The sequence below is a fragment of the Zootoca vivipara genome, chromosome 4, assembly GCF_963506605.1.
Source record: "Zootoca vivipara chromosome 4, rZooViv1.1, whole genome shotgun sequence".
NCBI lineage: Eukaryota > Metazoa > Chordata > Lepidosauria > Squamata > Lacertidae > Zootoca > Zootoca vivipara.
Genome location: NC_083279.1, coordinates 52,713,228 through 52,727,628, shown reverse-complemented (window position 1 = coordinate 52,727,628; position 14,401 = coordinate 52,713,228).

The following is a 14,401-nucleotide window of genomic DNA, read 5'->3' as shown; positions in this document are numbered from 1 at the left end:
CCTGCCCTCAGCCTTGCAAGATGTGGCACATGAGGAAGGAAAAAGAAACGAGAGTGAAGATTGTTCTGTTCAGCAAGATAAAAAGCACTGATGGAACTATTGCCATCCAATTGCACTGCATTCCTTCCTGACGCATGGAAAGAATAGAGGAAGGAAATGGACATTTATTTCTATAAATACTTCAGCTTAGTTATTGCAGAGCAGGGGAAGCAAAAGCGCTAAAAGCTCCATCTTGAGGAGGGATTTGAATCCTAGATTAATTGAGAGGCAGCAAGGAAAAAGCCTGGAATTATTTCAGGCGGCAGGAAACCCTTGGAAAGCTGAGCATAGTGGTGTTAAATGAGCAAAAGTCACAGGAACAAGTGTGTCAGATTATGAAAGTGAAGAGATGGGGGAGACAAGGCCATGGTGGCTTTGGAAGTTAAAGGATGACTGCTTTAAGCAGTCAAGCAAGAGCAGAAGCCTGTGCAGGGGAGGGGCTTAAGGAGGGCTCAACCTCTGGTCAGAGAAATCAGTGCTAGGTACCGGTAGATGTGAGTGGGCAACAGAATACCAGAGAGAGAAATGCTGTTACGGTAAATATCCAGACATGTAATTTTAAAAAAGCAGATATCCGGACATGTACAAATCGGCATGTATTATAATCTGCTTTTAGTTTTAACTCTTGATTTTAAAAGTATTTTGAACAATAAAATTCCCGTTTTTAATTATGTCATATTACAATTTTAATACAGTACAGTCATTGTTTTATTTTTTGTAAACCTCTTAGTTTTATTTGCAATCAAGATGTATATACATTTGTTAAATAAAAAAAATGCATAGACAAGGTGAGAGATGACCCAGGGACAGACCAGAATTTTCACTAAGAGTCAAAAGAGGAATGTCCATATTTTTGTAAAAGGGAAAATACTGTAACATGAATTATTGCTTATTTTCCATTTAGTACCTCATGTTCAAACACAATAGTAAAGGCTACTCTGCTGGCTACCATAGAGGGTTCAATTTGCCATTTAAATTATCTAGTGTCTTTTTAACCCCGCATCCAGCCAAGGTATTTGTCAGTACAGGTATACCAGTAGTAATATGAAATAAATTGATACTCAAGCAGCCACAAGGGGGCAAACTTCCATTTATTTATACAGTACAGTACTGTATAGGCCAGTGATGGCGAACCTTTTAGAGATTGAGTGCCCAAACTGCAACCCAGAACCATAGCTGCCAAGTTTTCCCTTTTCTCACGAGGAAGCCTATTCAGCATAATGGAAAATCCCTTAAAAAAAGGGATAACTTGGCAGCTATGCCCAGAACCCACTTATTTATCGCAAAGTGCCAACACAGCAATTTAACCTGTATATCTCATTTGTTCTGTGTGTTTCAAGTTTCTTCTTTATGACTGCTGTTGTAATAAATAATCATTCATAAAAGTTATTGCTTTGCATTACATTCTTCATTAAATTATCTTTCCATTGAGATATAATTTTGTTATAACTCAGTGCTTTTTTCCTAAAAATAAAAAGTTTAGGGTTGCTGCTTGCACAGGAACAGAAGCTGGATCAGGACTGCTCAGTTGGGGGGTTCATGGCTGCATGGGAGAGGTTTAAAGGAGCCCCCACCTCCACATCAGATCCCCTGCAACCCCGTGAAGGTAGCCAGGCTGAATAGTTGCCGGGGTTGGGAGGGGGGGGCAACCTGAAAGCTGCATCTGAGAGCCCCTGCACCACCTGAAGGCTGCCAGGTGCTCCTCAGCTGATCTGCCCGATCCTGCTCCTGCGTGACGCCTCCGCTCCACTTCTGAGTGCCTTTTCAGTGCCATAGGTTTGCCACCACTGTTATAGCCCTTTCTGCATTACCATGTTGGGGCAGCATCATAAAGTGCTGTAGAAGGAAATAATGACTCACACTTATCTTTTGCACCATGCTTTCTGGGCACAGGTCTGTGATTTCCTGGAAAAGCAGGGACCTGTGCCTAGAAAATGCAGAGGAAAATTAGTGTGGATCAGCCCAGAGTGAGGTTTATGCTACATGAGAATATGATTCTTCCTTCTACATTTGTTTAAAAAACAAAAACAAAGCTTGAAGCAACCTAGGCAGGCTGCACCTGAGCAGAAGAATGGTGGTGGAGAGAATGTGATTTCCTCTCGGGAAGCAAAATAGGAGGGGAAGAGGTGGGGAAGAATATGTACAGGTTAAACAAAAAAGTTTAACCTGTACGTATTCTTTTTTCCCCACTGCCCATAAAGAAACATACAAGGTGTGACCGGAAAGTAGGGTGAATCACCCTTGTATGTGATAATGGGAACTGCCGGATTCATGGACACACGTGGGAAGTGTTCGTCCGTGTCTCGGCTAACATATGCGAATGTGTCTCGGCATTTGTTGACGCCTATGTTCATGCGGTAGCGTTTAGTAGCTGTTAATAATGCAGTGTGTTAATTGGAAATGGAACAGAGTGCCAATATGAAATTCTGTTTCAAATTGTTTGGTTTTTTGTTTGTTTGTTTTTAAAAAAATTGTTTAGTGTTTTTTTAAATTTTTGTTTAATTGTTTAATTTAAACCCAAACAGACAGCCTGTGAATCTGAATGAATTATTTGCTCTCCCAGAATTCTTTGTTTTCCTGCCTCCATCACGTGAAGAGAATGATACCGAACCATTCAGGTCATCACCAACCTAATAAATCTGTGCTTCAGGTAAGACCAATTGTCCTTTCTATACCCATTAAAATGTGTTTGGGTGAGGGGGAGGGGGTTATTGATTTGTTCCTGTTCTTGTTTTTATTATGTATTTTGCGATGTTTGATGTTGTATTTTTATGTTGTGAACTACCCTGAGATAGATACCTCTGAACTACAGATGAAGAACTACTTATTTATTTAATAAGTCAGTTATAAAAAGTAGAGCTGTATTTTGGTTCATGTATTGTTTTTGAAAAAGTGCAAATTAGGTAAGGTTGCCAAATTTCTCCCCCTTCCTACTTTCTTTTTAAAATTATTATTTTGTGCTTTTCCAGTGTTCTGATTACACTTCATGTTTTCCTGTCGTACATTGTTTCTACCGTATACAGACTTCCCAACCCAACACTCTGAGGCCTTTCCCCCCATTCCTATTTGCATGCCGCAGAAAAACCCTCCCCTACCTCTTGAAGTACAACTGTTTGAAATATTGGCAATTTCTACTTTTGTTGTGGTAGGGGTAGGGAATGGGGCTCCCAGAAAGTAGCAGATTGAAAAGACTTTTGGGAAGAGAGTGGCCTGAAAATGATCCTGGTCAATAACAGAAAAGTGACTTTACAAGGAAAACATGCGTGTTGGCAAGAACAGTCTCAGGCCGAGTGAGATGCGTTGGGTTTTGGAGCCTTGCTTCAGCTGGTCTTTCTGAGATTTGGGGTAAGGTGTCATCAGTCTGCTGGTGATATCCAGCTCTATTTCTCTGTAACATCTGAATCAGGGGAGGCTATGGAAGCCATGGACTGGGGCCTGGACTCAGTGGTGGTCTGGATGAGAGCCAAAAAACTGACTCTGAATCCTGGCCACATGGAGGCTATGTGGTTGAGCCCTGATAATCCTTTAGGTTAAGAGTTGGTTTTATGTTTACACATACGTTCATTTCCCCTATCATTACACAATAAAAACTAAAAGCAAAGACAGACAGAAAAATAATGCTTTCTATTCAGCTCAGTACATAACACTTTCATATTCTGAGGAGCAAGAATATGAAACAAAAGCAGCTCAGTGGCTTTGAGCACACAGGATTCAAATGAACAGTGTTAGGGTTAGAGCAGGTATCAGTGTAGACTTGCTCCTCCATCTGTGTCAGTTTTTTTTTTTTAATATATAAAAAAATTGTCCCTTCCTCCCCTGTCAAATGTTCCTGAAAGCAATAGTGAAAATTAGCAGTGATGAAAATGCCGGGAGCCACTTGCAAACACTTCATCTATAAGGAACATTGAATTCCGTATACTGTACTGAGAAAATATTTTGAAAGTTCCAGAGGTAATTAAAAAAGGTAGATTCACCAAATGTTTCAATACCGGTAACAACTCAATAAAGCTGGCATCCCAGAGCTTTGCTTTAGTGCTTATAATTATTAAAAAAATAACACATAAATGCTATAGTTGATATTTCAGACTAACAGGTTGTGACCTAATTCTAATGGTTGTTCCACCAGAACATACAAAAAGCCATAACATTATGATAGATCAGGTCAAGTCTGCCATACAGATATTTAAGAGCTGAGTTCCCAATGCCGTACTCAAATATTAAGGCATCTTCTTAAAATGTCTTCCTTATAACATCTGACTAAAATAAGAGTGAAAAAGCATGTGTCCCCACACACTTGGAATATGTCTTGAATACTTATTTGAGGCTCAGCATCTGGTCATGACTTTGAGTTGGCCTTGATCCTTATTTAGCCACACTATATTCTGCAGGGTGCTTGGCCTTGATAGAGGACCATCCAAAGGTCACAGACTTGGCTGTTGGCAGTTGCCCTCTTTTTACCAGCCAAAATCTATTACTGTACAAATGGAAATCCCCAGCTTATGGACACCTTAGTTTTGACAAATTTAATGAGTGCTCATTAAGGTTTATTTAAAAAAAAACAAAAATAAATGCAGAAGTTTGAAAATATTAAAACACCAGAAAATCTAAGTAATGATAGGATAAAAATATTAAATCATTTTTCAACTGTTGGATTAGCACTGCAGTATATGCCATTGTATGCAGGTGTAATTCGTTATATGTGAACAAGTCTCCAAAAAACACTTGGGGAGTATTCAACTAATTTTTTCTCAGAGTAGACCCATTGAAATTAACGTATTTAACTCCATCATTTTAATTCATTTCTGTGGGTGTACTCTTGAATAAAACTAAGCTGAATATTATCCTTGAAGCTTATTCTTAACCATAAAAATATGATCCAAAAAATGTGTGTTGGAAGCTGCTGTCATTACCCCATTTTTGGCAGCAGCTTGTATTCAGACCTAGATGAGGAGGGACCAGTGAGATCAGAAATACCAGTGGTAAAGGCCATGGGACAGCTAGCCACAGCCACAAGCCCCAACACTGGGCCTGAGCAACGTTCTCAGTCAGTATATCCCCAAACAAGCATATCCAGATACCACAACCCTTATTGCTAAGGTCCACAAGGAACTAACCATCTCCCCATACTCCTCACTGCTGAATCACTAGTGCAGACAACAAACCAGAAGAGAACTAATGAAGAGCAGATAGAGTAATGTACTGGGCTCTAGACCAGGAGGCTAGATAAAAAGCCTGATTTAGACTCCATACTTTCATAGAACCATAGAATTGTAGAGTTGGAAGGGACCCTGAGGGTCATCTAGTCCAACCCCCTGCAATGCAGAAATCTCAACTTAATCACAAATGACCATCCAACCTCTGTTTAAAAACAGGACGGAGAGTCCATCACTTCTCTTGGGGCCCTGTTCTGTTGTTGTATCATTCTGTTAGAAAGTTATTCCTGATATTTTTGTGGGGGAAAGCTTCATTAAAGCTCTATGAGGTTTTCGAGCTCTGATTAATACCACCAAATAGATCCCATTGCCATCAGGTGACTTGATGTGCCCCCTTTCAGGACAGAATATCTACAATATTTAATCTATCTGCTGAATACATTTATTAAAGCATGCTTAATTGAGTAAAGGCATGTTCCTGGTGAAATGGCAATGGATTTCTAAAAACACCCAGTTGTTTAAAAAATCTTAGCTGGCACTCATCATCTAAGGACAAGCATTCCTCCTGGCTTACACAGGTGGGAATGCCTCTTGGTGCAATACATGATGCAATACATGGGGCTTGATGCAATACATGTGGGCATCATCTAAGAATATAACAGTCCCCAAATACTGACTCATTTTCTTATGTCTATAACGTTGGCCTTCCAGAGCGCATGTCTGAGATCAGGAAGAGTGAAAGACAAGTCAAATGTAAAAGGTGAGAACTAAAAATAATGGAATTGCACAAGACAAACCATTAGCTCAACATAAATGGGATATATAAACAAAATCAGTAGTTCCATACTTTCTGCCTTCAGGTTCCTTTGGTGAGGAACCCTTGCATTGCAGAGAATTCTGGGCACACATTCAGCTTGTGCAGGATACTAGCTGGGCATCTTGGAACAATATGCAGCAGCTGCACATTTCAGAAGGGCATATTAGTGATGGGCAACCTGTTTTTCAGGGAAGCCTGTCTGCCATTTCAGGTCATTTCATTGAGGGAATCCGAGAAGGGGCCTTGCTTCAAAACAACTGACCCAAACCTTTGCTGGAGCAATAAACTCAAATATGTAAGAGTTGCTTGGATACGAAACATAAATACCAAGGACAATAGGCTCTGTGATTCATGTTGTGGCTAGGGAATGGAGAGAAATTGTCTCTGAATAAGAAGCATAAATGAAATTTGGCAGGTATAATAAAACAATTGATCTTATGTAGGAAGTTTCAAGATGCCATTGAACTTTCAATGGACTGGACTGGAAAGCAACATCCTTCTGGAAAAGAATCAGAGAATATATGCAAAGTTTGCGGTTCTGCTTCGATGTTAATCAGATTTCATTTTCTGGCTCGATATGTAAATGTATGAGTACTTGAGGGGCAGGCAGCCAAAAAGATGTTGCTGCTTATTTCACCTCAATCTGCCAACCTCTACTCATTTCGCAAAGAATATTTTCCCCAATATATCTATACCAATCAGCTGATTTCTGATTTCACCTGCTTTTTAGCATTGTCTATAGGCAATACTGTCTGGATATCACCAGACATAAATACTAAACAATATTAACATTTACCCTCATCAAGTTGTAATGGTAGACAAATGTTTGGGTGGCAAAGAGATGTCCTTCTAGAGTAGATCAAGTAGATCTATGTATAAAGAACATGAGCCATTTCTGCCTCAGACAGGCACATTTGGCTATAAGAAAATAGTGATGACAGTGCACAAAAAGGAATCTCAGCCAACTGTGAAGCCGTGAAACACGGACCATATGCCTTAAGGGTACAACATATGGTTTGATGAAGAAAACCTTACACACTATAATTGGTATGATTTGTTCAGCTGTTCTCCAGCTATGTCAGTTGGGACAAGGAAATGCACTCAAGATTCTCCTTAGAATCTTCCTCTGTTAATCAATGGCTATAAGAAAATACTGAAGTTTGGGTGGCTGGCAAAAAAGATGTCAAAAGATATTTTTCTGTTCTTGTGGCTCCCTGTGAGAAGGACTGTTATTATTATAATTTTTATTATTTATACAAATTCTTGCCTACCCTTCACTATAAGGTCCCAGGACAGGTTACAATATAATATAGTTATAAAAATCAATAAAACAAGTAAAACTGTTCCAATCATAACAAAACAGTGTATCAAGTAAAGTATATAAGTAAAACAAGTAAAACAATTTTCGCATGCCAGATCTAGTTACCTTTTTCTCTGGCAAAGTTATTTTATGGACACTGCAGTGAAGAGCATTTCAGGAATTTAATTTATTTTACTTTATTTATTCATGAGGCAGGGTGGGATCTTGTGAAATACCAGGGACTGTTACAGCAAGAGACAATTTGGATTGAGTTGTACCCTCTGATTTCCTGAAGGATGCCTGCTAAGGAAAGAATTTTTAAAAAACTAACCTGGACATAGACAGGTGAGCAGTAGGAACACCTGGGTGACAGTGAAGGACTTAGGGAGGCAGTGACAGAAATAAGGCTCCCTAGGAACAGAGAGATGGAAGAAATATGGACCAAGACATTGTGAGGTGCTGCAAAGCCTGCTGGGAAAGAAAGCTGGGTTTGTCATTATTTCAGCACCCACTAAACTACTGCTTTTCTTAGGCAACATTTCTATGTACATCTCAGCAGTTAACTGATATTGCTCAGTATTTAAAATTATATATATAATTTTTATTATATCTGAATCCATAATCTTTAACCAGTTAGCCCCCTGTAGTCTTAAAACACATCAACTTGTATAAAGAACTTCTCAAATATGTTCTCTTGGTGGCGGTGTTTCCCTCTCTTTGGTGCCCTGCTTATCTTGCGATGTTAAAGGAACTGCTTCAAGTTACAGCAAATGCACTCAAAAAGGATATATTTGGGTCGGGGTTCTCGTTTTGATACTAGAAAAAAGGGGAAGTCAAACGTCAGGATGGGTCTTTCATCAACAGCAAAGAAAGAGTGCAGAATTCTTAGGCAATATGTTCCTTTTAAAATATTGTGATTTTTGTATTGAAAATGGGGGAGAGCCATAACTCACAGCAGAGTGCATGCTTTGCACATATGGGACCCAAGGTTCAGTTCCTGGCCTCTTCAGATAAGTCTGGGAAAAGCTCCTGCTGAATTAGATACTGAACTAGATGGACTAATGCTCTCATGGTAGAAAGCAGCTTCCTTATGTGCTTATGCAGGGTCCAGATTTTCTCATGACACTATGCTTCTAAAGTATCTCTATCCCTCTGTTTGGCACAGGGTCAGCAATGGAGGAAGCTGCTCGGGCACCACGGGGCCGCCGGAGTCTGCCTGCCTCCTCCCACTCAGCTGCCCTACAGCTGAGGAAGAGGCAGCGGGCAGACTGTTTGGGTAGCGCGGAGCCTGTGCGCACCAAGCCACTGCGTCTCTCCCAGGAGAGACATGTGGCTCGGGCGTGCTGCTTGCCCCGTGGCGAGTGCCACCTACTGCAGCCCCCTTCCTCTGCCCCTGCACAGGGTCCAAAATATACATGATATATGTCACGTTTTTTAAAGTGTGCTGAACCTGGGCATTGTGCTATCTCTCTCACTTGGAACCTCACACCAGTTTGTTTACTGAAAATTCCTCCCTCCTGTTCACTGTGTGCACCTGCAAGTGGTGTTTACTTCAAACAGAAACTTCAGGGCAAAGCAGCACAAAAAGCTGTGAGGCCCCATGGCTGTTTCTTCTCCAAAAGCACCCAGGTTAATCATGCTTGTTTAAACATGTTATCCCCATGTCATTTGGGCCTCAGTGAATGCCACAGCAAGGCGTTGCGTCTCAATTCCTTCCAGCTATGCTGATTAAAAGTAGAAGTGTAGCTATTCATAAACAATAAAGTCTCCTTAGTGCCCCCTGCCCTGCTCCTTTTGAGGCATGCTTTAAACCTTACATTCAAACTACAAGAAAGAAGATTCCACCTAAACATTAGGAAGAACTTCCTGACAGTAAGAGCTGTTCGGCAGTGGAATTTGCTACCAAGGAGTCTCCTTCTTTGGAGGTCTTTAAGCAGACAGGCATATGTCAAGAATGCTTTGGTGGTGTTTCCTGCTTGGCAGGGGGTTGGACTGGATGGCCCTTGTGGTCTCTTCCAACTCTATGATTCTGTGATTCTACATTTAAATCTTTTGGACCCTCGTTGTAGCTAACTATTCCATGTCTCCCGAGCATATGAAGTTGCCATCATTAGAGCAATGTTGTTTCCATTCTGAACACTCGTCCTGTTTTGTTTTCGGGGAGGTTCTCATTTGTTTGTGGGGAGGTCAGATGATGTTGCATCATGTTATTCCACATTCCCCAGTGTACTCCTCTGCCACTTTCCTTATTGCAAAAAGTGTGATCTTTGGGGGAAGTGGGTTTGTTGCACAAGACTTCCAAGGGATCAAAAGATGTGACCAAATCCTTCTGGATCAAATAAGGTGCAGTAATTAGACTGTCAGACTAGAACTGAGATAACCTTATTTCAACTCAGACATGAATCTCTTCCTCTGCCCACTGCCCCCATGGCCCTTGGCTTTAAATAACTGCATTATAACATAAACAGAACACATATGTCTTTCCTTATTTGTGCATTTAAATTCTAAGAAAAGCTCCACATCTTGAATTTTCTGTGCCTACGGGCAATACAAGCTCTATCCTGTGACTAAAATATATATCTAGGGATGAGAATGTTGGATAGGGCTTGTCTTGTCAGCAGGCACACCCAGTTCAAGATTAGTAAAGGCTCGTAAGATAAATCCACCAATCATTTTGAATAACCTGTTAATATAGCCCCTCACCCCTATACTCCAGAGTAGTTGTTATGACTGAGAGCAGCATATTCTGAAGGCTGTTAGGCTCTGCTCAAACTGTTCATGCCTTACAAGTGAATATTGAGGCTAGAGTTAAAATGTTAAACCCCAAAATGTGTACTTAATGCTCAACAAACCAGGTGCTTAATAGCTTCAAAACAAAGATCCTGATTTTGATTTCATTACAATAGACTAGCCGTTTAAGTAACTCCACCAGTGAACAATGCGCTTTCATTTCTGCCATTTTAGGAAAAAACATATTTGACTGTGTGAAGTAATTCCCCACGTTAGGATATACTCTTTCCCACACATTATGTGCACACAGAACATGTGTGCATTGAGAGTGGCAATGAATTTGCCTAAAGTCATTTCAAATGTCAAAATGTATGGGCATCAGTTGACAACAGAACTTACTGCCACAATGTCACCCTCCTGCCTCGGCACATTTGTTCTCAGTGCGCATAATGTATGAAAGGGGCCAGTGTTTTCCTCCATCTCCTTTGAACACTGTCATCCAAGTGTCAGAACATGTCAAAGTTTATTTTTATAGGCTGACTAATCGCCTCAGACACTGTTTCATCTTTGGTGAGGTCATACACTAGCCAAACGCTACTCTGGCTAAGGGACTGTAATGAGGTGAAAGTAGTGCGGTTAAAAAATAGAAAAGGACAGGTGTTTTATTAGGCAGAAGATTCTGGCCTTTATTTACATATGCAAGGCAATGAATACTTCAGGCTAAATAAATAAACGAATAAAATTACAAACTTGTCAAACTCCCAGTGTCAATAAGTTGTAACGTTTCTAATTCAGGAGATGATAACGTCGGAATGTGTGATGACTAAAACATGATACGTTGTATGTCATCCCTGGAGATGAGCTTGCGTTTCATAATATGATCCTTGATTGAAAGAATTTTGCTCTGGTACCAAACAGTTGATGACTAGAACACATTGGCAGGAAACAGTACATAGCACCACTGCCCCTGTTCCTAAAGGAAGAACAAGAGGGATTATCAGCATTCTGTCCTCTCCATAATACTGAGAAGGTACCCTACTGTATAGCCTGTATGTTTTCAGCTTTTTAAAATCCTGATTTATTTCCGGGTGGCACATATGATTAAGGACTGCAGGAACTGGAAAACGTTTCCAATGTCTTCTAATCCAAATGTTGGTTGGCAACACCCAGGGATAAACAGAGGGGCCTGTGGGAAACTCAAGATAGATCCATATTACATTAAAGATCAAATGTGGAAGAGACCCCAGCTATAATGAAAATACACATTTCCGGAATATTATAGACTGGTAAAAGAATTAGAATATGGGTGAGGAAACTTTAGAGCCCTAAACAGTTTGGCCCCAAGCTATTTATTGGACTGCCATCCTGCCTGCACTTTTAACATCTGCTTCAGGGGCTCTCCTACTGTGCCCACTTCTCAGGTTGGTAAGGTGAATGGCCAAAGGGGACAGGTCTTTCTGTATGGTGGCCCCATGGCTACATAATTTCCTTCCGTTGGACTTGAATCAGATTTCTAAGTTGCAGGCTTTTCAGAAGGCCCTGATATATTTTTTCTGATGGTCTTCCAGGCATGGTTTTAGTAGCTGGATGATGGTCTGGTTGAATTAAAAGAATTACAGGTGAAACTCGGAAAATTAGAATATTGTCGAAAAGTGCATTTATTTCAGTAACACAACTTAAAAGGTGAAACCAATATATGAGATAGATGCATGACACGCAAAGCAAGATACGTCAAGCCTTTATTTGTTGTAATGGTAATTATTTGTCTTTAGGCGGGTCACTTATAAATGGAATGTACGTTTCCGAGCACAATTCAAAGTGTTGGTGCTGACCTTTAAAGCCCTAAGTGGCCTCGGTTCAGAATACCTGAAGGAGCGTCTCCACCTCCATCATTCTGCCCAGACACTGAGGTCCAGCACCGAGGGCCTTCTGGCAGTTCCCACGTTGCGAGAAGCCAAGTTGCAGGGAACTAGGCAGAGGGCCTGCCCTGTGGAACGCCCTCCCAACAGATGTCAAAGAGGAAAGCAACTACCAGACTTTTAGACATCTGAAGGCAGCCCTGTTCAGGGAGGCTTTTAATGTTTAATAGATTACTGTGTTTTATTTTTCTGTTGGAAGCCGCCCAGAGTGGCTGGGGAAACCCAGCAGGATGGGCGGGGTATAAATAATAAATTATTATTATTATTATTATTATTATTATGCAATTAATGAAATGTAATAGCGATGTTTATTTTTGTTTGTTTTTGTATTACTGTAACTATTTGTTTTATTACTGTGGAATTTCCAAAAGAAAGCATTTGTAAAAATTAAAAGAAAAATTAAAAATAATACGTTGCATTACTGAAATAAAATGACGATATTCTAATTTTCTGAGTTTCACCTGTATGTGGAGTGTTGTTTTAGAGGTCCAAAAACTGTATGCAATAGGGATGAGCAGATCTGTCAGTTTTAGTTCTTTCCGTTTCTGTTTTTCCCATCTGAAATTCAGTTGTCCACATTTCTGTAGCCATTTGGTTTTAAAACAAAAACAAGCCCTCAGAGGAGAAAGTTTGGAACACACCTCAGTGTGGCGCATTCTCATGTCATGGATCAGTCTGAACAGTACATTTTTAAAAGTGCAAGATGAATATGACATCATTATCTTGTGTTTTTCATCCGTCCCCTTTCCATAGACAAACCATTGATAACCTAGTCACTCTTCCCCAATGTTGACTGTCACCCATGTCATAAATACAACAGTATTTCCGGATGACTGTTCATTGTGTAAAGTCCTTGAACTTAGATTTAAATCTGTTTCAAGTCCTCTAGATATGTGTTGTCTCTGTGCCCAGGTGGGTGACTTGCCACCCTCAGCAGTTAATAATATCTGAAAATAGATTAAAGTTGGCAGAGGATGGTGGACTTAAAACTCTTAAGGTAGTCTTTTGAGATTCGTGAAAAACCATATTTAGTTCTTTCAGCTATATAGTTAGGAGATATAAATATTACGAACATGGAAAACAGTTATATTTTATTTGTGTCCTCTGTTTACCCAGCAGTGTTCTGCCAAACAAGTGCTTGAAAAATTGATAAATCCAGTGACACAGATAGGCAATTTCTTTTATACATTTCTTCATGATGCTGATATCTTGAAGTAGCTCTCTGAATACTGTACTTTGATTCATGGTGGGCTTGTAACTCAGCACGTTCTGGCTCAACCCATTCTCAGAAAAATCTCGATGTTAACTTGTTGTGATCTCATATGCAGGCCCGTCCTAGCCATAGAGGCTAGTGGCGTGGAGAACCACGGCGCTGGGCGCTGGAAGGGCGCCAAGTGAGCGCAGTGTTCCGGCGATCTGGCCAGGACTGCGCTCCTTCTCCGAGGACTCCGCGTTGCGCCTCCTTCTCGTTTCCCCAGCGCTGGGTTCCGCTCAGTCGAGCTTCGCCACCAGCGCGCGCACAGCGCCCAAGCAGCTCTTGCTGGTCCCGCGGTGCGCGCGCTGGTGGCGAAGCTTGACTGAGTGGAACCCAGCGCTGGGGAAACGAGAAGGAGGCGCAGCGCGGAGTCCTCGGAGGTGGCCTCCCGCTGCTGCCGCGGTCCGCTTGGCACTCCCAGGCCCTTGGAGAGGCACTGGAGGGACCTAGCGCTAGGGCGCTGGGTGGGCTTAAGACGGCCCTGCTCATATGCTAAAGTTCAAACTGAGATGGAAGGTCTATCTGTAACAAGTTCAGTTTACCATGCACCTTTATGCAACTGGCTGAGCAGTAATTTGGCATTTACTGCCAATTTCCTGGGGAAGGACTCCTTGAAAGAGGTTATGTGAAGTAGTCCTTACTATGTCTATTCTGCTGGGCATAAATAATTGCACAAGAGTACTCTGTTCTGAAGGATTGGCCTCCAAATGCCACTGTTAATGTGCCTTAATATAGGATTGTCACTTCTTAGTCTTTGGGGCAAAACATAAAGTAATTTAATAGCTTTTTATGGCTCCAGTGCTGTACACGTTTGCCTGGGGGACAGCTCGTTGCACATGTCTCTGAGTAAACATGTTTAGAATCATGCTATAATTGACTGTACAAACAGAAGACAAGCAAAGTATTTATCAATGTAAACTGAACAAATATTTTCACCGTAAACTTTTGTACAGCCTGAAAATACTTGCTCAGCAGCCTTTGATACCTCTTGGTTGTTCCAAATGAGAGTTTGTGTCACCCTGTCACCTGGTAACAAGCAGCCTTGGGAAGCTGCAAGGCTGGCTGTTCCTTTTGGGGGAAAGATGTTCTTTTAAGATTCGTAGTGTCTGTCTTATTGCCTACCTAATATTCCCTGCTTAACTTGTATATATCCAAGAAAAATATATTACAAAACCTGTTCCATTCCCT